General features: G+C 36.5%; 1 protein-coding gene across 1 annotated transcript in view; it reads right to left on the reverse strand.

Annotated features, from left to right (window-relative positions):
- Positions 1-22,546, reverse strand: part of LOC121443688 (protein Jade-3) — a 100,034-nt gene that overhangs the window by 72,762 nt on the left and 4,726 nt on the right. Inside the window, exon 4 of the mRNA XM_041645493.1 lies at positions 20,611-20,718. The gene's annotated coding sequence lies outside the window, so the exon portion shown is untranslated. The remainder of the gene's footprint in view (positions 1-20,610; positions 20,719-22,546) is intronic.

Below are 22,546 nucleotides of genomic sequence, written 5' to 3' on the forward strand. Positions count from 1 at the left end.
AGTGATGAGTATATAGAAGAGTTTGGAGGAAAAAAATGGAAGTGAGAAATGTTGTAATTATATTATAATCTCAAAAAATTACAAAGACCTAATATTCTGGGAAAATAGCTTGCCACCAAATAATAGCTACTAAAATGCCTGCAGGAAAAAAAAATCAGTACTAATCAATGAGCTACAACTAATTATCTAATACCATTAAGGCTTTCTAAGTCTACTACCATAAATCCTTAAAATGCAAGCATTTATATCCTAAAATTTAACAAAGCAGTGCATTTATCTTTGGAAGACAGAATTGGGTGACAAAATGAAAAGATGCAACATTGGGAAGAAAAAAGTATGGGGAAACAAGAGATGAACATGAGAGCTATGAATGAACGTCCAGAAGTCAGAGGTGGCAAAAAGATAGCTGTGCAGAACAGCAAATGTCAGAGAGGAATCTAAGAAAACCACACACAGTTGGTGGTATAGCAGATAAGAACAAAGAACATACATTTTTTTTTGTTTTTTATTTTTTTTTAAAGACAAGAGAAATTTATTTGGAATTTTTATGCATAGAAAATTCAACTATAGTCTTTTGTTCAATCATTTGGTACGTTTTAATATTAACATATAGTAAGCAGTGTTTGTTTTGTGGATTGTATTATAATCTAATGTTATTTTTTTTCTGAGTTTTCTTTGCATTTATGTTGTTTATCAACATAGCACACACATGAGCACATATTCTTACATGCACCATTTTTTTTGCACAATTTGAAAGCAGTAATTGAAATGCAAGAATGCAAGTACAATTCCAATAACTAAACAAATACAAATAAATTCAATAACTTAAAACTATTTAAAAAAATCAGCAAATGTTCATGTAAAAGTAATTCCTATTTGTGGTGGGTATTTATTTGTTTCAGTAAAAGTATAGGGCACTTGAAATCCCTCTTAAAGACAGAAGAACATACATTTTTGAATGAGGATGAGATTATTAAAATGTCTTCAGGCCCGGCAGTGGTGGTGCGCGCCTTTAATCCCAGCACTTGGGAGGCAGAGGCAGGTGGATCTCTGTGAGTTCGAGGCCAGCCTGGTCTACAAGAGCTAGTTCCAGGACAGGAACCAAAAAAAGCTACGGAGAAACCCTGTCTCGAAAATAAAAAAATAAAAATAAATAAATAAATAAATAAATGTCTTCAGAAAAGTGACTCTGCTTGTCAGTGGATATTTAATATATCCAGTCAATAATACAGCTCTCCTTGCAAAAACTAATGCAGCTCCCCTGTTTAGCAACTTTTGGCTGGGAATGGTGGTGCAGACCTTTAATCCCAGCACTTTAGGAGACAGAGGCAGGTATGCTTTGAGTTTGATGCCAGTCTGGTGCCAGAGCTATACAGTGAGACCCTGTCTCAAAAAACAAACAGAAATTTGAGCCAATTTGTCTACCCAATTATGCCAAACACTCTGAAAGAGAGCAATCAACCCAAAAACATCCAATAAAATACCACTTAAGACTTCTGGTTACAAACAAACAAAAACAAGTGTTTTTTTCCTAATAAAATGGGATACATACACAATCACCTTTTTTATCCACTGGATTCAACTATAAAACCTGCAAAGAATGAAAAGGCTGTGTGGTGGTTTGCATGTAAATGGCCACTATAAAGTCACAGGGAGTGACACTATTAGGAGGTGTGGCTTTGTTGAAGTACACGTGGCTTTGTTAGAATAGGTGTGGCCTTGTTTGAGGAACATGGGATGGGCTTTGAGGTCTATCCTTAAGTTATGTCCAATGACACATTTCACTTCTTCTTGACTGCTGATCAAGATGTAGAACTCTCATGTCACACCATGATAATAACTGAAAAAAACCTCTGAAACTATAAGTCACCCCAATTAAATGTTTTCCTTTATAAGAGCTGCCATGATCATGGTGTCTCTTTACAGCAATAGAAACCCTAAAACATTCAGGCTGGCCCAGAATTTAATATGTAGCCCAGACAAGCCTCAAACTAGTGGCAATCCTTTTATATCTCTTCAATGCTGGAATTATACCTAGCCTAGAACTCTTAAAAGTCTAACAATAGAGGATCAGGAAAGAGTATCAGAATGTAAAGGTACAACTGAATTTTTCTCTCCTTTTTCTCCTCTCTCATGATGGGGGCTATGGCAGCAATGATAGACTAAAGGAACTAAAATTCCAAAGGAGAGTAAACTTTCATTCCATATGATGGAATCATCAATGGCTGGAAAGAGTAAAATTATATTTTGTTTAGCTTTTGAGATAGTTCTGAGTTTGTAGCCCAAGATGACCTGGAATTCACTTTGTAGTCAGTCCATCACCTGTACCTGCTGAAGGGTAGCTTTTATCCTAATAGGGACAGGTCCGTACAGTACTTCAAAGACACTGACTGATGAAGCAAACTGGAACTTGTAGTTTGAATCTAACTAGGTTAACCAATGCTAAAACAAATGTATCAATAGCCTTCATTGGTAGTTTGAATGTAATTGGCCCTCATAAGCTTATAGGGAATAGCACTATAAGGAGGTGTGGCTTTGTTCGAGTGAGTATGGCCTTGTTAGAGGAAGTGTGTCCCTGTGGAGGTGGGCTTTGAGGTCTCATATATGCTCAATCCATTCCCAGTGTTTCAGATTACTTCCTGTTGCCAGCAGGTCAAGATGTAGGACTCTTAGTTCCTTCTCCAGCACTAGGCCTGCCTACACACCACTCTGTCACACATATGGACTAAACCTCTCAAGCTGTAAGTCACCCAATTAAATGTTTTTCCTTTATAAGAGTTGCCATGTTAAAAAAAAAAAAAGAAAAGAAGAGTTGCCATGTTTTGTTGATACTCACTGGAGATCTGCCCTTTCCTAAACAGAAAGAGAAGAGGGGTGGATTGAGGGGTGAAAACAGTGTGTGTGGTGGGGTATAGGGACTGAGAAGAGGGAAGGAGGGGAAACTGCAACTGGGATGGAAGATAAATAAACAAATATTATTAAAAAAAAGAGTTGCCATAGTCATGGGGTCTCTTCTCAGCAGTTGAAACCCTAAGACAAATATGCAAAATTTCCAGGGTAAAAATCTAAAATTATTTGTTATATAAAAAGAATCATAAAAATGCCAAGTTACACACTGGAAAAGACAACAAGACAAACACTGAAATTATTTTTCCCCTAGGACAAAAATTTTAATAAGAATGAAAGAGGTGGGAAAAGGGGGACTAGCATTGTTTATGAGAGATTCAGGTGGCCCAAATGTTGAGATGATCTAATAACCTTCAATCAGCTGTTATAAAAATTCTCAAATAAACAACATCAAATGTGAAACCATTCAAAAAAATGCCAAAATAAGATGAATACAGTGGCACACGTTTATAATCCCAATAATTGGAAGGTGGGGGCTGGAGAATTAGAAGTTCAAATTCAGTCTGGATTATATGAGATCATTTCTCAAATGAAAGCTAAAATAATAAATACCAGTAAAAAGTCCACAAAAATATAAACAAGGCTTGGGGAGATGGCTCAGAGGTTAAGAGCACTGGCTACTCTTCCAGAGGTCCTGAGTTCAATTCCCAGCAACCACATGGTGGCTCACAACCATCTGTAATGAGATCTGGTGCCCTCTTCCTGACTGTAGGCATCCAAGCAGACAGAATACTGTATACATAATAAATAAATAAATCTTTAAGAAAAATATAAACAAATTGAAACGTCAGTAAAGGATATTGAAATAACCAAAATTAAAATGGAAGACAAAATAGACTTAAAGATAAATAAATCATTCAATCTAAATGACAGGAAAATGGAATAAAGAATAAACATCAGGAATATATGGGATAACAAAGGATCTAACATTTCTGTTCAGATACAATACAAAGAAACAAAGTATAACACCAAAAAATTTGAAAGAAAAACAAATTAAAATTTGCTGAAAAGTGGAGAGAATACCAAACAAAATAACTCAAACTGAGACACAAAAACTACAGAAACTAAAGACCAAGAACTGAAGAAACAATTCAACTTCACTCTTGATAATAGAACTAGAAAACCAGTAAGAACACAGAAAATTTAATTTTTCATGTACCCAAGGCAAGTATCAAACTTTCTATGTAGCTAAGGCTGACCTTGGGTCTCCACCTCCCATGAGCTATAAATGTGCATTGCCACATCCAGCAGTAGTTTCTTTTAAAAGCTAAATAAACATTTATCACATAGCCCAGCAATTCTACTTCTATGAATTTACCCAAGAGAAATAAATATAGCTATGTCCATACAAAGGCATGATGGAGGTAGGTCTTGTATTTATCTGTTGCTTTCATTGGTTAATTAATAAAGAAAAGTGCTTGGTCCTGATAGGGCAGCAAATTAGGTAGGCAGAGTAAACAGAAAAGAATGCTGGGAGAAAGAAGCCGAGTCACTGAGTCTCCATGATTCTCCCACTCCAGATAGACGCAGGTTAAGATCTTTCCTGGTAAGCCAGCTCGTGGTGTTACACAGAATATTAGAAATGGGTTAGATCAATATGTAAGAGCTAGCCAATAAGAGCTTATAACTAATGGGCCAGGCAGTGATTAAAAGAATACAGTTTCCGTGTAATTATTTCGGGGCATAAGCTAGCCATGTGGGCGGCTGGGTGCCAGGGACGAAGCCCCGCCGCTCCTATTACTACAAAGGCATGTACCTGAATGTTCATGACATCATTATTCATGAGAACAAAAAACTCAACATTCCAAATATTTATCTATGGCAAATACATAACCATATATATTATATCTATATAACAGAAATTATTTCCCATTTTATTATAAACTACTAATACATGGTAACAATCATTGATAAACTTCAAATTAGTATGTTACATAACAGAACTATACAGAAAAGTCCATATATTATATGTTGTTACTTATGACATTTTCACAAATCTACAGAAGCATATAATGAGTGCAACTATGGCAAGGCTAGTTGACAATAACAGGCTAAAGAATTTTATTAAGTGATGGAAATGATCTCAAATTGGATTTTAGATCGTGCAACTTAGTAAATTTGTTTTAAAAAGTATTAAACTATACATTTAAATGTAAATTTTGTGGCAAATTATACTTTGAAAGTTGTAATTTTAAGACGTCTACAAATAAAACTATATAGTATGTAAAATTCTGAGATTGGTTTTTCTTTTCATTCAACATTAATAGTGTTGAGATCCATTCAAGTTGTCAAGTTGTTTCATATAGTAATAATTACTTTTATCCTGTATGGATGAACCATAGCTTACTCATTCACCTATTAGTATTTAGGAGTCTCTAGTTTATGTTTATTACAAATAAAGCTGCTATAGACATCCCTTCATGGTTTTTATGTATATCTGTGCACATGTAAAAAGTATTTTTTTTTTTGTGAAAGGGTTTCACTATGCATTCCTGGCTGACCCAGAATTGGCTACAGAGACCAAGCACAGATGTACTTGCCTCTGCTTCTCAAATGCTAGGATTAAAAATATTTACCTTTAATGTTCATTTTATTTTATATGTGCTGGTGTTTTGCCTGCATATTATGTGCAGGTATCACATGTGTGCCTGGCACACTGTGGAGGTTTAGATTAGGACATAGATTTCCTGGAACTGGAGTTAAGAGTTGGTTTTGAGCTGCCACGAGGGTGAGGGAAATTGAACCCAGGTCCTCCGGAAGAGCAATTAGTGTATTTAACCACAGAGTCATCTCTCCAGCTCACAGATGTTCTTAGGACAATGAAAGTTTGGCATTAGACTAGAATGGATCAATATTCAGTCTATATAAAGAGCTAACACTTGAGCAGGTTCTTTATTACATATCAGCTAGCCATCAGGGAACTACATACTAAAGCTACAATAAGGCTTCAAAAGAAGAAAATATTCATTAGTAAGAGAATAATAAATTGTGTTACCTTTATACAATGAAATACAAGCAATAAAACAGGGTATCATAGATGAATCTCAAAAACATTGCAGTAGCTCCTCCTTACCCACAAAGGAGATATTCCAAATCCATAGCAGATGCCTAATACTGTGTATAGTATTGAATACAGTCATGTTCTACATAATGAAGTTATAATACAGTCAACAATAAACCACAATGATATAGTGGTATTCCCATAAGATTGGGTGACATCATGATTATTTCAGTTTGAGTAAGTACATACTATAATATTTTCACAACAAAATTATCTAGCAACTCATTTCTTAGAACATATCCCAATTTTTAGACAATATATATTTATATATACACATACATACATATATACATATGAGTTTAATCTAGAAATTAGGCATAGAAAAATATTAACAACAACAAATATAACAATATAGTGTAATAGTGCTGGGTGTGCTGGCATATGGCTTTAATCCCACCACTCAGGAGACAGAGGCAGGTATATTTCTGAGTTAGAGGCCAGACTGATCTATAGAGAGAGTTCAAGGATAGCCAGCGCTACATAGAGAAACCCTGTCCTAAAAACAATTAACAAAAACAAAAAATGGCCAAAGTAGTGTAATAAAAGTTTTGTGAATATGACCTTTCTAAATAACTTTTGTAGATCTTAGCTATTTCAGCATGTGATTTCATTGTCATAAATTCAAGAACTTTCGCCTTTCTACTTAAAGGAAGAATTTTACAGCTTCCCTTTGGCATATTTAAATTGCTAGTATCACTACTCTTAAACGTCGAGCCATTAAGTAATATGAGGGTTACTTAAATATAAGCATAGCAATACCTTGACAATTATTCTGATAACAGGGACAGCTTAGCACTCAGTGAATACGGTGGCTAGTGTATATAATGTGGATAACCTCTATTTAACATGGATAACCTGTATAAAGTGCTGATTCACATGCTGGGCAGTACAATGCTCATCAAATCATTCAAAACAGTATTCAATTTAAAACATAAATTGTTTATTTCTGAAATTTTATATTTAGAATTTTTCAGGTTGTGGTTCTAGTGGTTAACTGATGTGCAAAGAGAATCTGAAGATAAGGGAAATAACCTAAATCAATCCAGACACAAAAATATATATGGTATAATTTCATTCATATAAGTGTATTAACAGGAAACACTATAGTCTACAGTGAAATAAGTTAGAAAAATGATTTACCCTGCTTGCAAGGAACTGACTGGAAAGATATGGAAGTACTTTTCACATATGCACTTGTCAGAACTAAGAAAAAGCTACCCAGGAATTAACTCTCATTGTAAAATCTGAATTTAGATAGTGTACTAGTTTGCTGCTGTGTGTGTCGGGGAGAGACTGACCAAACTAACTCCGAAAAGGAAAGGGTTTATTTGGCTTATACGTCTACATTACAGTCCATCATTGAGGAAAGTCAGGGCTAGAACTCAAGGGAGAGACCATGAAAGAACTTTGCTTTTTAGTTTGCTCAACCTGTTTTCTTATAAAAACTAATTGCCCAGGAGTGACACACACAGTGGGTTAAACTTAAATCAAGAAAATGCCCTAATAGACATGACAAAAGGACAATCTGACAGAGATAAGCAACTGAGGTTTCCTCTTCCCAGGTGACTCTAGCTTGTATCAAGTTGACAAAAACCATCAGAGAGGGAAATTTTAGTCTTAAAAAAAACTCCACATGCTAGCTTAGCTTACTTTTAATTTCACAGGCTTTTATTCATTATTTCATTCACACTAAAATTTCTTTAGGGGACTGACACCAGCACTGATTCTATAAATAAAAGGAACACATAATTGCAAGGTCTGCAATCTCAAGTTCAAAAGGAGGGATTAACAGAAGGAAACTAATTACCAATATCCAGGATAACAGGGTTATAACAGAAAGCATGGCTCTAAATTTCCTTAGCAGCATAGAGGGCTAACATGTTAGTCCTCCTCCCACTCATTCTGACATAATACCTCTGCAAAATAACTGAAAAAGAAAGATTATTTCAGACCATTCAGTCAATCATAGTGAGGAAGGTGTGGTGGAGCAGAAGAACTCTGTGGCACAATCTCAAACAAACAAACACCAAAAAAGATAAAAAGAAAAACAAAGAAGTAGCTGGCAAAATAACTCAATAGATTAAAAAAAGTACCTGCTGCATACTCAAGTTTGATACCCGGAATACCAATAAAAAAGACTAATGATGGTTCTCATCTATAATCCCTGCCCTAACCTGCCTATGGAAAGATGGGAGACTAAGACAAGAGAATTGGCCAAAAGCTCATACACGAAGTGCAGTGGCAGAATAACAAGAGAGACTCTGCTCAAAACCAAGGTGGAAGGAGAGAACTCCTGAAAAGTTCTTTACTGGCCTCTACACATGTGCCAAGGCACAAGCATGAATGCACGAACACACACACACACACACACACACACACACACACACACACACACACACACACACACACACACACTTTAAAAACCAAAAAGAAACTTGACAAAATGATAAAAATGAAGTATAAGTTTGATAATCATTTGAAGCCTATGATTTTGCCCAAGTCACACTACCTAAGTATACAGTATATAAATGATTTGCAAGGAAACAGAAATATAACCATGATATTGATTTATGAAGAAGTTAATTATAAGCTATCTATGATAACTTATAAACCTAACCAGGAAAACTTTGCTGGAGGCTGAACACTTAGTTGGAGCTAGCAGAATGAAGAACCATCAGATTTGAGTACAAATAGATCCAAAGGTACCAAGGCCTGAGGGCATTTACATCACATAGTGCTTGTGTCCTTGGGACAGGGATCAATGTTTCTTGATTGGAATGTTAACTTCTTAAATATAAGAAAAGTAAAATTCATAAATATTTGATTTTTTCTGCCGTTTTCTTTATTTGGTCTAATTCTACTGCTTTTTGTTTAAAACACAGCCATTATATTTTGTTGGAAGCCTTGCTTAAATTCTCCCTTCCACTCTCAACCTTTTGTCTTTAATATTTACCCTCACAGTGATCTGATTATCTGACCATGTCTTCCAGTGTACTTTAAATTCCTGGAAGGTAAAGAGTATGTCAAACCTTACCTTTGTGTCTATTAACTAGCCTTAGACTTGATAGCCAGTTGGATCTTTGTGTAGGGGGGAATGTGCATGTGTGTGTAGATACTTAAGAGGTCAGTGTCAGATGCCTTTCTCAACAACTCTTGTTGATCTTTTTCTTTCAGATTAGAGCCCTTACCACGGATGATAGAAGAAAGCACCGGAGTCCTCGTAGTTGGAGTTATAGGCAGTTGCACATTGTCTGACATGGATGCTGAAACCAAACTCAGCTCCTTTCAAAGAGCAGCAAGAGTTCTTAACTGCTGGGCCATGTCCCAATTGCCCTCCACTGTCTACAGTATTTTTTGATAGAGTCTATTACTGAAAATGGAGCTTACAGATTCACTTAGGTTGGTTGGCCAATGAGCTCCAGGTGTCTGCCTATCTCCCTCCTCCTCTTCCCACCTCACTGCTGGAGTTACAGATGCACACCACCACAACAGGCTTTGAGTATTGGGAACCCAAATTCAGGCTTCAGGATTATGTGGCATTTAACAACCGAGTCATCTCCCTAGGCCTCAGTGAGTGTTTTTAATCAAACTTGGGTGATATCATTTGAACAAGGTCGAAGAACTACTTACATGGCAAAAGAAGAACTAGAGCTCAGACTCTTAATTCTTCATATCTAAGTAAGCTTTCAGTTATATCATATACTAAGAAATCATTTAAACCGGGCAGTGGTGGCACACACCTTTAATCCCAGCACTCAGGAGGCAGAGACGGGCAGATCTCTGTGAGTTCGAGGCCAGCCTGGTCTACAGGAGCTAGTTCCAGGACAGGCTCCAAAGCTACAGAGAAATCCTGTCTCGAAAAACCAATAAAAAAAGAAAAAGGAAATAATTTAAACTGAGTGTGGCGGCACATGCCTTTAATCCCAGAACTCTGGAGGCAGAGGCATGTTGATCTCTGTGAGTTGGAAGCTACCCTAAATCTACATAGAGTTCCAAGCCACTTAGGGACACACCATGAGACCCCATCTCTTAAAAAAAAAGTCACATAAACCTAGTACAAATCTAGTAAATGTATTCTAGAAGTAGATACTGAATTGATCTCTGAGGGCTAGAATATATGAATGTTCTAAATAAATCAATGAAGTGATTGGCAGAATGCATTAAAAACATGTCCTATTTTATATACTATATACAAAAAACTTACTTTGAGTCAAAAAATGAAGGAATAAAATGCAAACATTATTCAAAAGAAATCAAAGTGGTGCTGGGTGGTGGCACAAGCCTTTAATCCTAGCCCTTGGGAGGAAGAGGCAGGAGGATCTCTGTGAATTTGAGTTCAGCCTGGTCTATAGAGTGAGTTCCAGAACAGCCAGGGCTACACAGTTACCCTGTCTCAAAAAAACAAGAGAGAGACAGAGACAGAGAAAGACACAGGAAGACAGAGAGAGAGAGGGGGGGGGAGGGAGAGGGGGCAGGCGCATATTTACATATACCTGCAAAGAATAATAAGAAACTGAACTTTTGTTTCTAATTAACATCATTACTGTCAAAGAAACCAAACACTTGTGTATAAATCTAACAATAATTTATGAGATTTTATGCTGAAAACTACAAAACAATAAAGAAAATCTAAACAAATGGAGAAACGTACCATATTTAAGACTCAATATTAAAGATTTTGATTCTGTTTAAATTTATTAAATTTTAGTTCCAACAAAAGCATTCTAACAGGAGTTCTGTAGATTTATAAATAAGCTGTTTATAAAATTTATTAAGAATAAGAACTAAAACAGTCATAAAAAGAATCAGAAGAATCAGCTGATTGTGAGTGGCACAAAGTTTAACTCAGCATTCAGGAGGCAGAGGCAGGTGGATCTCTTATCGATTAAAGGCCAGCCTGGTTTACACAGCTAGTTCCAGGATAGCAAGGACCACATAGTTTCAAAGAACAAACTATAACAAAAATGAATGGGCTAGTTCTGGGACAGGCACCAAAGCTACAGAGAAACCCTGTCTCGAAAAACCAAAGAAAAAAAAATAAAATGAATGGGAAGAATCACATTAACTAAGTTTATGACAGCTACCATAATCAATATAGGGGTACTAGCGAAGTGATAAAAAAAACATAGACCAGTGGACCACAAATGAAAATACAGAGACTGACCTACATAAACAGAGGGCACTCATTTTCCACAAAGAGAAAAATAGCAATTCAAAGACATCTACATGTACAAAATAGACTTTCACCTAAACCTAACATTGCATAAAACACAAGATAGATATTTATAAATGGAAAGCTAAAATTTCAGAATACAGTACAGAATCCTCACAACTAGAGTTTAAAAGGTGTCTAACATTTGAGTGCAAAACAAAGCCTTTTTAAAGTGATAAATGACAAACTGGACTTTGTTAAAATTAGAAATCTTAGCCAAGTGTGGGAAAGTGTGATTATAACTCCAGACTAGGAGGGAGAGGCAGGATTATGACTATGAGATCAACCTAGGATGTATAACAAGATACTGTTTCACCCCCATCCCTACCACTAAATTAAGATTTTGTTTAATAGACATTGTTAAATCAATGAAAAACGATGCTACCAACAAGAGGAGAGGTGGAGTAACTCAAAACATTGTAGTAATTTGGATTTTTAAACTGGATTTTGAATACAGAGCTTCCACATACATGATAGGTATTTTTTAATATTACTTTTATTTAAATACATTTTTTTCATTTATTTTACATACCAACTAATTTCTCTTCCCTCCTGTCCTCCCATTCCCTTACCTTTCCCTTTTACCCCATCTACTCCTCCTCCATCTCTATTCATAAATGGACAGACTTCCCATGGGCTTGCACAAAGCATGGCCCATCAAGCTGAGGCAAGACTGAGCTCCTCCCCTTCCGTGGAAGCGGGGCCAGGTAGTCCAGCATGGGGGAACAGGTTAACAAAAGCCAGTTAAGCACCAAGGAGAGATCCTGATTTTACTGTTAAAAGCCTAAGAGACCAATTACATTGGTCTCACACCATGCAGTGGGCCTAAGTGGGTCCCATTTAGGCTCCCTGAATGTTAGTCTCAGTCCATGAGCTCCGTTCAGTTGTCTGTTGGTTCCCCCATCATGAACCCCCTGGCTGGTACAATCCCTCCTCCCTTTCTTCCACAAGACGCAGAGCTCAGAGTAGTGCTTATCTGTGGCTATCTGTTTCTAATTAGTTACTGTATAGAGTATCTATGATGACACTCAGGGAAGTCACCAATCTGCTTATAGTAGATGGCCAGTTAGGCACCCTCTCTCTATAATTGCTAGGAGTCTTAGTTGATCTTTGGGGGATCCTGAGTTTTCTCCTGGCACCAGGTCTCTCCCTAACCCTGAAATGCCCCCTATCAAGATGTCTCTTTTGTTACTCTCCCCCTCCATCTTGCCTCCAACCCAACTCCCACACCAGCTTGCCCAACCCACTCCCTTTAGTTCTCATCCCTCCATCCTCCACCCTACCCCACCCTGGCCCCCAGTTTACCCAAGAGATCTTTTCTACTTCTCCTTCCCAGGGAAATTCATACATCCCTCTTTGGGCCCTCCTTGTTATCTAGCATCCATGATAGACAAGTATTTTGTCACTGAGCTACTTCCCTAGCAAACCCCAAAACTCAATGGAAAAAGAATAAGTAACTCCCATTTTAAAATAGGCAAAATATTTGAACAAGTATTTCTAATATATTTGAGTAAAATTCCCTGGTGACAAAAGTAACAAATTTAAAATTAGCCCAATTTTTTATAAACTGGAAAGATTGGAGTAACACTCTTCATAGCTCTCTACATCCTGAGGCAGAAGTTGGCCCAAGTGATTAGTTTTTTTCAAAATCACTTGGGAGGCAGAGGCAGGAGGTTCTCTGTGAGTTCAGGGCCAGCCTGGTCTACATAGTGAGTTCCAGGATAGCCAGAGATACACAGAGAAACCCTGTCTTGAAATACTTAAGAAAGTGCTCAACATCCTTAGTCATCAGAGAAATGCAAATCAAAACAACTCTGAGATTCCATCTTACACCTGTAAGAATGGCCAAGATCAAAAACACTGATGACAACTTATGCTGGAGAGGTTGTGGAGAAAAGGGAACACTTGTGCATTGCTGGTGGGAATGCAAGCTGGTACAGCCTCTTTGGATGTCAGTGTGGCAATTTCTCAGAAAATTAGAAAACAACCTTCCTCAAGACCCAGTAATACCACTTTTGGGTATATATCCAAAGGATGCTCAATCGTGCCACAAGGACATGTGCTCAACTATGTTCATAGCAGCTTTGTTTGTCATAGCCAGAACCTGGAAACAACCTAAATGCCCCCCCGACCAAAGAATGGATAAGGAAAATGTGATACATTTACACAGTGGAGTACGCCACAGCAGAAAAAAACTAACGACATCTTGAATGCTGGTATTAAAGGCATGTGCTATCATATTCATATAAGAGGTAAGTTTCATGTGAAACAAGTAGGATACAGATGTTTACTATATCTATTTATATTTTAAAGCTAGCCAAATAAACATTAAAAAAGATAGCCCAAATATTACATAATGGACAAGAATTCCAGCACTAATTTTAATACTTGGAAGGCAGAGGCACGTGAATCTCTGTGACTCTGAGGCCAGGTTGGTCTATATAATGAGGTCTAGGAAAGTCAGAGTTACATAGTGAGACCCTGTTTCAACCATGCCCACACACACAAAAAACAAGTGCTGGAGAGAAGGCTCTTGCAGAGGACCTGGATTCAGTTCCCAGCATCCACAGGGAAAGTTCGCAACCACCTATAACTCCAGTTCCAGGGGACTCAATGCCCTCTTCTGGCGTGTGTGTGTGTGTGTGTGTGTGTGTGTGTGTGTGTGTGTGTGTGTGTATGTATGTACGTGTGTATGTATTCAGTTTAGCTGTTAATTGAATAAAAAGCAGCAATTCTCCTCCATACATTTTTGAGGAATAAAATGTAGAACACTTCAAGTGTCCTATACTCTGCAAATAGCAATTTAGTTGTATGCCTGCAAACAATACATATGTAAATTGGTTACAGGATAAGGAGGTATGACATTTAGGTGCCATAATGAGTAGAAAAAAAAAACAAAATTTAATGGAAGTTTGAAGATGGATTAAGGGATGATATCCAACAGAGTAGAATGAATCTGAGGCAGTATGTAGTGGGAGGTCCTTTGCTGACACAATATTTGGAAGGCACTGTCCCAGATAAGATTGACAGGGCAACAAAAGAACGGTGTTTCAGCTGTGAGCAAAGGTTCAAGGTATGTGAATATGAAAATGACAGTTAAGGGGGCTGGAGAGATGGCTCAGTGGTTAAGTGTACTGACTGCTCTTCTGAAGGTCCTGAGTTCAATTCCCAGCAACCACATGGTGGCTCACAACCATCTGTAATGAGACCTGGTGCCCTCTTCTGGCCTGCAGGCATGGAGGCTGAACACTGTGTATATAATAAATAAATAAATATCTTTAAAAAAAAGGAAAGAAAATGACAGTTAAATTACTGGTAATGCATAATGCACAGGAGGGGAGACAGCAAGAAAACAGCTCAGAGGTAACACCTGAAACGGACTACTTGAGAGTTATTTCACCTAGTTCTCCTGAAATCTGAAGAAGAAAAGAAGTATTTGCATTTGAAGATATTACAAAACTGAACTAACAGACAATAAAAAATGAACATTTATGTTCCTTTTTCCATATAGTGAATTATAGCCACTGCTTGGTGAATTAACAGGTGGAGAAAATTCTCCAGGAGAGATACATCTTCTTTGCCCTTGGTGCTATTCAGACTGAGCCACCATACTACACAGAAACCATAGGGGGAAAGTAAAATTCTGTTGCATATTCTAATGATAAAATATTATAGGGAGATATTTGAGTGGGTATGCAAAATTTTAAAATTTCATCCTCAATATGCTTCTCAAAATTGAAGAGGTTTCCTGTAAAAATGCTTTTTAATGTAACACTTGAGAAATTATAGAATAGGTCTCAGGTTTAATCTCTAGCATTAAAAAGATAAAGTTATAAATGGCTTACTTTTGGGGGAGGTACTCAAGTTAATACACTCGATAAATGCTTTACCTAGAATTTCCTGTATAGAAAACACAATTCAATGAATGTTAGTTAATTCTGAGCTATTTTCATAGCTTCTTGTATAAAATATGGCAATACACTCAATTTTTATGAACATGATTCTTCCATGTTGAGAACACAAATAAAACCACCAAAACTTGCCATTTGATTCAACCTCTGAATGTTACACAGATCTCTCATACATTCATATTTACTATGGAAGAGTTTTAAATTTTTTTTACACATTTTGAAGATAAAACTACCAAGAACACCATAGATTATTTACTCTTGCTTTAATTAATCAAATGTTTCTGACAAGAAACAATTCTATTAAGCATAATAATGTAATGAGTGTACTAAACATTGTTCAGTCTTTTATCTTTAATATACAATAATCCTAGATATTATTTGTTTTACAAATAAGAGACACAAATAAATTAAATTCATTCAAGGTTGCACAGCTAACAGTGAAAAAAAGCAGGATCCAAACATGGGTTTCTGCCATTCTATTCCATCATTCAAATTCTAGTTAACTAGCTATTGTGAATTATAGTATAATTCTAACAATCTCATTCCCAGGAATTACTCTAGAAAAATACAAACTTACATGCACACAAATACTTACATGTATTTGTGTACATGATTACTACACATAATCACCAAAACTCAAAAATAATTCATCTGCCCTTCCATGTTGAACAACTAAACAAATTGTGATATATCTATACCATGGTCTATTCTATGCAGCAATACAAAGGAAACAAAATATTAATATAACAATTTTTATGTGAGTTCTCAAAAGCACTACGTTGTGTACAAAACCAAGATTCATAAGATGGCATCCATTTTATATATTAAAACAAAAAAATTATAATGGAATACGAATTAATGGCATCCAGATATTAAAGTAGGAAGATTCTGTGATTAAGCTAGTATAAAAGAATTTTCTGGGGTAAAGGAACCCTTCTGTACTTAGATTGAGGTGGTGGTTACATGAAAGTATACAAGTTAAAATCCATAGGAATTCAATACAACCCTCAGAATTTCCATTTAGCTTTATAATTTTTAAAGACACGTCATCTTTTTGGTTAGTACTAATTGCTGTACTCCTATCTTCTATATACATTTACTAGAATTCTACCTACCACTACAATAGGATTTATTATTAAAATAGATTAGAATGTAGACATTTTAGAAATTATAATATCCTTCCTATGATGGAATTTTTATTGCCCTTGGGGACCCTTTACTTTACTTACCAGGATGGGCCTGTATTGTATTAGACTCAAAATTTACTGTCTTGTTCATAACACAAGGTGCAACCAACCAGTGTTTACTAAACTGGCTCTGGCAATGTGGACGAAGTGACAAACACATGGTCATTAATAAAATCTCTACTAGATAGACTAAATCTAGCTCTAATTTCTAATGAAACAATTACATCTAGATAGGCTAAATCTTGCTCTAATTTCTAATGAAACAGTTACTAAATTGTTAAAGATTTGCTCAGGAACTAAAAGGCATAGAATTTAGAAAGGAAGCAGACAGCACACTGCCAGTGGTACAGAGGTTTTTAAAGCCTAAAATAGGCAGAATCTAAACAACAATTACTCCATGCTCCCTAATCATAAATTTCAATGGGCTAAGTAAAAGATATATAAAGAAAGAGGTATGTACTGACTTTCTAGATATGTGATGTCTTGTAGTAGGCAACTTATTTTAAGGGATCACATGTCTGCTCATATATGTAAATCTTTCAGAGGCCATCATCCTACTCTTAAAATAAAAAAGATTGCCAAGCTGAAGGGAAATCTGGCAGGGAAGTGAAGTTGCAGAACAAATTACCACTCTCATATCCAAAGAGACCAGGAACCTACAGAGATACAGGTTTGGGCACATAAGCCTGTAAGAATTTTGAATCAACAATTCTATGATTAGCCATAGTGTGAAACTCCTGTGTTCCACAGAGTAGTTTCTACCCCTTTAAAAAGCTTTTCCTACAGGAATCTCACCAGACTTTCATGGTGAAGACAAGGGAAAATCTAAGAGAAAGCTCCTGTAGTGGTACTTGGCTGGCTGACTGCAACAGTCCACCGTGAAACTCACCCAGACCATGCTCTCTAATATTTAATACAGAGGAAAGGGATAAATCCTCAGGGAGGAGAACATTAGTTACCAAATGGGGTGTGGTAAGGGGTAGGAGCAAAGAGAAGGAAGCCCTACACAAGAAGAATGAACAGGTAACCTTGCTAGAAACACACTCAAGACCCAGGTTCACTAGAACCTGACCAATCAGATAATTAGAGAACACCTTCTCCTCAAACAGTCACACCTGACATACCATCTAACTAGTAACAGTGGGATACAATTAGAAAAACTATAAAAACCTACTTTTGGAAAGCATCACAATGACAACCCAAATCAAGTACTGTAAAAATGAAGTTATCATGGTGGTTAGAAAGATGGCTCAGCAGTTAAGAGCACTGGCTGCTCTTACAAAGGACCCAGGTTCAGTTCCCAGGAACCACATGGTGGTTCACAAACATGTTCAACTCCAGTTTGAGGGAAATCCAACCTCTACAAGCACCAAGCACATAAGATAGCACACACACTTTTAGGCAAAACACTCATCCACATAAAGTAAACACTAAAAATAATATCACTAGAGGAATAGGAACTCTCTGGTGTCCTTACCCTGCCTTCCACCTACACAACCCAGGCCAACAAAAAACACGGAACAGGCCAACTCCTCACTAAAGACCTAGAAAAAGAATCAGAGCTTTCCAACTACTAAAAATTTATCAGAATCTCTTGCCCATGTGTAGTTTTCAGGATGTTCAAAAGGTAAGAAAATACCCCAAGTTACAAAGGAGTCACTGGCTCCAAACATAGTAGTACAGATGTTGGGACTATAAAAAACTGAAACATAAAATAATTATGATTTGTTAAAACGTCTAATGAATAAAGTAGATAATATGGAAGCCCAGATAGACAACTTCAGCAAAGAAATAGAGAAAAAGTACGAGAAAAAGTATATTTACTAGAAATACTAAGTATAATATATACTAAGTAAATATACTAAAGTATATTTACTAGAAATACTAAAGTTTAAACAACAACAACCCAGTGGGCTCAACAGTAGATTTGATGCAGCCAAGAAAATTATCAATGATCTCGAAGGTCATGTTTATTGATCAGGCCATTAAAAATTAAAACAAAAGAGGACAAAGGAGAAAAAAAGAACTAGCACACAAGGGCTGGAGTAATGACTCAGTGGTTCAAAGACCACAAAAATTAAACAAAAGGGTAAAAAGGAAGAAAAAAACCAGCATGAAGGGGTTGGAGTGATGGCTCAGTGGTTTAACCCATTTGCTGCTCTTGCAAAGGACAGAGAACCAACATGCTGGCTCACAACCATCTGTAATTCCAATTCCAGGGGACCTGACACCCTCTTCTGGCCTTCACAGATACTGCAGACATGTGGTGCAGACATACATGCAGGCAAAAATAAACATAAAAAAGAAAAACAGCATACAATATTCAAGAACTGTGAGCCACCAACAGTACAACAAACTTGGAATTGGAATCCTAGACAAACAAAAAAAGCAAAATACATAGACTTATTTTAAAAAATAATGGCTGAAAGCCAGGCGCAGTGGTGGCACACACCTTTAATCCCAGCACTGGGCGCAGGGGTAGAGGCAGGCTGATCTCTGTGAGTTCAAGGCCAGCCTGGTCTACAGCGTGAGTTTCAGGACAGGCTCCAAATTTACAGAGAAACCCTGTCTCGAAAAATAAAAAAAAAATGGCTGAGAAATTACATACATAAAGCACAGAAAAATTGCTTTCTACACAAAAAGACATAATTATAAAACAAAACCAAAATTCTACAGCTAGTGTTATTATTGATGAGAGATGGGGACAAGTTAAGTGTTCCCTTTTCACTACAATTCTTTGGAGAAGAAAAATGTCAGAATACTAATATTACTTATTTCAATACTCACTACAAAACTATAGTACTCAAGAAAGTGTGTTAACATAGTGTATCATGGCTGGGGATGAGGCTCAGCAGTAGAGCACTTGCCCAGCATACTTTAGGTAATGATATCTGCCCTCAGCACTGCAAAAAAAGGTAGTATAATTAATGGAAAAATGGTTAAGACACACAGATTCGTGGAGCACAGCAGTTCAGGAACAGATGCACAGATGCAAAGGCAATTTAATAAATAAATGGTGTAATAAAATATCACATATGTGGGAAAATGAACTTCAACACATATTTCACTTTCATGGCTTACTGGAATACAAATTGGTAGAACCACTTTAGAGGACAGTTGGTCCACTTCTGTCAGAGAAAGATCAGCAATTCCATTTCCATGTATTTATCCAAAAGGAACTGAAAACTTATACTCACACAAAAGACCTATAAGCTAATATTTGCCACACCTGTTGTCCTCTAGTTTACACACATGCAATTCAAAACTAGAGGTATAGTTCAGTATGTATCTTGTACAAGGAAAGCCCCAGACAGACTCAATACCCAGCACCACAAGAAAAAGCCAGAAGTATACCAAGAAGCATTTCTAGGGGAAAAATTTTACCAGAGTCACCATATGCACCATATTTGTTTGTCTGTTTTTTTTAAAGGACACATGTTTGTTTGTTTTAAGACAAGGTCTCATATAGTCCAAGCTGTTCTTGAACTTGTTATGTAGACCAGGTTGGCCTTGATTTCTTGATCCTCATGCCTATTATGTTCCATTCCCTTAAGAGCTAGATATATATATTGGTACAAGAATAGATGTGATCAAGTCAAGTTGGGAAGGAAACCATGAGAGTTCCCATTACTATATATAAGGTCTCTTTTTAAAAACACATTTAATTTTTGAAATAGGAAAATAAACAATACATCTTGAAATTCAAAAAGTACACATTAGAGCTTATGCAATGAAAAGTCTCATTTTCAACCACTAGCCCAGGCCACCAAACTGTCAGTACTTAATAAGCCCTTCAGAAATTCTGTGTCTATGTAAGCAAATATATATATATGTATTTTCTTGCCCTCAACTCATTATCTATTTTACATGAATGGCAACACCTCCTCTACTGTTTTTTGGTTTTTCTAATTCTATATACTATAGATTACAAAATATATAGTGTAATACTCTTGTAAAACTAAGCCCTGACTGATACTCAATATATCACCGATCTTCTGCTACTATAGGCAATATTCCAAGTAACTTCTAAGTATTTGTTGAATAAATTCTTGGGTAAAGTGCTAAGTCAAATGTTATGTTTATAAATATGGACAGCTCTTTTCAAGTTACTGAGTTAAATATCAGGAATTCTAAAATTTTGTCTAAGGAGGACATAAAATCTAAGATTATGTCATTGCACAATTTTCAGGAGAAATACATAACCCCTACAATACACAAAATGAGTATTTTACTCAGTTCCCCATGTTTCTAAAGACCATTATATTTCTATATAATGAATTTCATCCTGCAAGTTGTTGAAAAAAAAAATCTATGTTATGTAAAGAATGTTACCTTTGAGATCGTCTTCCAGAACAAAGGTCAAAGCCTGATGCTTCACACTGGTGGATCTTGACCACTCCACAATATGATACTGGATTCTTCACTGCAATCACAGGGATACTTCAAAATTTGAATAAATAAAACATAATTACAAAGAATCCTTTGCCCTTATTATAATGCCCAAATAAGCATTTCTTCTTTTAGGTAAAAATTATTTTGAAAAGGGCGAGGAGCTAATGACAAAATTGCCAATGTTCCTCTCATTGCATGGTGGTGGATTCCCTAGTATTTCTTCATAACTACAAAACATAATACACAAGAATTTTGTGATAAAACTTGAATGGGTGTTGAGGAAACCCAGGAGTTCCTTTGATAATAGTTGTTTAAGATGAGAGAGCGGTTGACCCATTTGTGTGCATATGTCCTTCCAAAACCACACTACCTCCCTCTAGCTTTTCACTCATTACCAATTATGTATAATTGCTGTAAAGGTTCCCAATTTGTTCACAGTTCCTTATATCCACTTTTTGAATGGTCTCCCACAATGTATCTGGACTTGGTCACGAAAGCACTCTTGTGATTTACCAATGTAATAACAGCAAATGTGACAGGAGCAGACACTTGAAAAAAGTACTTGTGTACTGGCTGGTGCTTGCTTTTACTTGCTTCTCTCTTTTGAGACTTGGAGACTACTACACTAATAAGTCCAGACTAGCCACTTAGAAGAGACTACCACATGGAGTGATGAGCCATCCAAGCTTAGGGCCTCCTACCAAAGCAACTAGTCTACCAAACACTAGTTGTCTATGCAAGGCCACCCTAAATCATCAAGCCACTAACTAAGCACTTTCTCTTATTCCTAAAATCTAACTAGAACAGGCTACATAAAAGTATGTGATCCAACACATACAGCAAGAGGAAGAGGTTTACACTATACATAAAGTTTCAAATATAAAAACTTCCACCAGCTGAATGAAAATATGAAAAAATATTATAGAAAAAAATGTTTCAGTCTTCCAAAGTCTCACAAATGTGCTGTCTGCCATCACAGATGGCACACACACAAAATTAAAAAAATGACAAATTTCCATTTAGTCACAGAAGTATCTTAATTATGATATATTTAAAACAAAGCCTTACACTCAACAGTTCTACTTGTAATGATAAATCCAGAATTCCAGAAATTACTTTTCCTCTTAATTCCAACTGTTTATCTATTTTGCAGGCTTAATGAAAACTGAACAATTTCCCTTAATGAAGCCTAAAATGCAAGAGATATGAACCTAATTAAACCTTTTTCTGGGGCTGGAGAGATGGCTCAGTGGTTAAGAGCACTGTCTGCTCTTCTAGAGGTCCTGAGTTCAATTCCCAGCAACCACATGGTGGCTCCAAACCATCTGTAAAGAGATCTGGCGCCCTCCTCTGGCGTGTGGGTATACATGGAGGCAGAAAGTTGTATACAGAATAAATAAATCTAAAAAAAAAAAAACAAAAAACAAAAAAAACCTTTTCTACCAGCATTCTTAAGTGGCATCTTCTAGCATCATGGCATCTCTTACCAATACTCACAGAAGATAGTAAAAGTCATCTATCAACATTTTGGTGGAAGTTTATATAGAAATATCACCTCTGTTGGAATGAAAGGTGGAACACTGAGGAAATGACTTAAAGTTCTTTTAAGCACCATTGGATACTTTTCTGAAGTACACACACATGCCATTTAGGAAAAGTTTAATACCTTTAAGAAGCATCTGCCTGTCTTTGAAATAAAGCACAAGCTCTTTAATGAAATTCCACAAAGCCTGTCAATTTTCTGCTTACCTTTTTTCCCAGATCCAACCAAACCTGTGTGAACCCTTTATTCCTCTTTCCCACTTCAACGCTGTCACAACAACTGCTATTTCCTCTGCCTGGCAATCTCTTCTCTCTACCTTATTTATTCATTCTC

The sequence above is a fragment of the Microtus oregoni genome, unplaced genomic scaffold (genome assembly GCF_018167655.1).
Source record: "Microtus oregoni isolate MIOR12 unplaced genomic scaffold, Mior012 000112F_000, whole genome shotgun sequence".
Classification (NCBI taxonomy): domain Eukaryota; kingdom Metazoa; phylum Chordata; class Mammalia; order Rodentia; family Cricetidae; genus Microtus; species Microtus oregoni.